Source organism: Salmo trutta, chromosome 38 (assembly GCF_901001165.1).
Source record: "Salmo trutta chromosome 38, fSalTru1.1, whole genome shotgun sequence".
In the NCBI taxonomy this organism is placed as follows: domain Eukaryota; kingdom Metazoa; phylum Chordata; class Actinopteri; order Salmoniformes; family Salmonidae; genus Salmo; species Salmo trutta.
Window position 1 is genome coordinate 28,965,646 of NC_042994.1, and position 2,500 is coordinate 28,968,145.

At 37.3% G+C, this 2,500-nt stretch overlaps 1 protein-coding gene across 2 annotated transcripts in view; it reads left to right on the forward strand.

Moving 5' to 3' along the window:
• The window catches only part of LOC115177814 (uncharacterized), a 73,033-nt gene that overhangs the window by 44,919 nt on the left and 25,614 nt on the right, over nt 1-2,500 (forward strand). The window lies entirely within an intron of this gene.

Sequence of the window (2,500 nt, forward strand, 5' to 3'; positions counted from 1 at the left end):
GTAGTTAGTTAATCACCTAGTACTGGTTGTTGTTGTGGTAGTTAGTTAATCACCTAGTACTGGTTGTTGTTGCTGGTAGTTAGTTAATTACCTAGTACTGGTTGTTGTTGTTGTGGTAGTTAGTTAATCACCTAGTACTGGTTGTTGTTGTGGTAGTTAGTTAATCACCTAGTACTGGTTGTTGTTGTTGGTAGTTAGTTAATCACCTAGTACTGGTTGTTGGTAGTTAGTTAATCACCTAGTACTGGTTGTTGTTGTTGTTGTGGTAGTTAGTTAATCACCTAGTACTGGTTGTTGTTGTGGTAGTTAGTTAATCACCTAGTACTGGTTGTTGTTGTTGGTAGTTAGTTAATCACCTAGTACTGGTTGTTGTTGTTGGTAGCTAGTTAATCACCTAGTACTGGTTGTTGTTGTGGTAGTTAGTTTATCACCTAGTACTGGTTGTTGTTGTTGGTAGCTAGTTAATCACCTAGTACTGGTTGTTGTTGTGGTAGTTAGTTAATCACCTAGTACTGGTTGTTGTTGTTGGTAGCTAGTTTATCACCTAGTACTGGTTGTTGTTGTTGGTAGTTAGTTAATCACCTAGTACTGGTTGTTGTTGTTGTTGTTGTTGGTAGTTAGTTAATCACCTAGTACTGGTTGTTGTTGTGGTAGTTAGTTAATCACCTAGTACTGGTTGTTGTTGTGGTAGTTAGTTTATCACCTAGTACTGGTTGTAGTTGTTGGTAGTTAGTTAATCACCTAGTACTGGTTGTTGGTAGTTAGTTAATCACCTAGTACTGGTTGTTGTTGTTGGTAGTTAGTTAATCACCTAGTACTGGTTGTTGTTGGTAGTTAGTTAATCACCTAGTACTGGTTGTTATTGTTGGTAGTTAGTTTATCACCTAATACTGGTTGTTGTTGTGGTAGTTAGTTAATCACCTAGTACTGGTTGTTGTTGTTGGTAGTTAGTTAAACACCTAGTACTGGCTGTTGTTGTGGTAGTTAGTTAATCACCTAGTACTGGTTGTTGTTGTGGTAGTTAGTTAATCACCTAGTACTGGTTGTTGTTGTGGTAGTTAGTTAATCACCTAGTACTGGTTGTTGTTGTGGTAGTTAGTTAATCACCTAGTACTGGTTGTTGTTGCTGGTAGTTAGTTGATTACCTAGTACTGGTTGTTGTTGTTGTGGTAGTTAGTTAATCACCTAGTACTGGTTGTTGTTGTGGTAGTTAGTTAATCACCTAGTACTGGTTGTTTTTGTTGGTAGTTAGTTAATCACCTAGTACTGGTTGTTGTTGTGGTAGTTAGTTTATCACCTAGTACTGGTTGTTGTTGTGGTAGTTAGTTAATGACCTAGTACTGGTTGTTGTTGTTGGTAGTTAGTTAATCACCTAGTACTGGTTGTTGTTGTTGGTAGCTAGTTAATCACCTAGTACTGGTTGTTGGTAGTTAGTTAATCACCTAGTACTGGTTGTTGGTAGTTAGTTAATCACCTAGTACTGGTTGTTGTTGTGGTAGTTAGTTAATCACCTAGTACTGGTTGTTGTTGTTGGTAGTTAGTTAATCACCTAGTACTGGTTGTTTGTAGTTAGTTAATCACCTAGTACTGGTTGTTGTTGTGGTAGTTAGTTAATCACCTAGTACTGGTTGTTGTTGTTGGTAGTTAGTTAAACACCTAGTACTGGTTGTTGTTGTTGTTGGTAGTTAGTTAATCACCTAGTACTGGTTGTAGTTGTTGGTAGTTAGTTTATCACCTAGTACTGGTTGTTGTTGTGGTAGTTAGTTTATCACCTAGTACTGGTTGTAGTTGTTGGTAGTTAGTTTATCACCTAGTACTGGTTGTTGTTGTGGTAGTTAGTTTATCACCTAGTACTGGTTGTTGTTGTGGTAGTTAGTTTATCACCTAGTACTGGTTGTTGTTGTGGTAGTTAGTTAATCACCTAGTACTGGTTGTTGTTGTGGTAGTTAGTTAATCACCTAGTACTGGTTGTTGTTGTGGTTGTTAGTTAATCACCTAGTACTGGTTGTTGTTGCTGGTAGTTAGTTAATCACCTAGTACTGGTTGTTGTTGCTGGTAGTTAGTTAATCACCTAGTACTGGTTGTTGTTGCTGGTAGTTAGTTAATCACCTGGTACTGGTTGTTGTTGCTGGTAGTTAGTTAATCACCTAGTACTGGTTGTTGGTAGTTAGTTAATCACCTAGTACTGGTTGTTGTTGTGGTAGTTAGTTAATCACCTAGTACTGGTTGTTGTTGTGGTTGTTGTGGTAGTTAGTACTGGTTGTTGTTGTTGGTATTTAGTTAATCACCTAGTACTGGTTGTTGTTGCTGGTAGTTAGTTAATCACCTAGTACTGGTTGTTGTTGCTGGTACCGCCACAGCAGGTTGTGCTGTATTTTGATAATATCATAAAATTTGTACTTTAATCATTATTCTGTAGTCATTTACTTCCTTTTTATCAGATTACATTTCCTTCCTTCCTTTGTTTCATATACTAATCCATGTTGTCGTTTTCATCTCT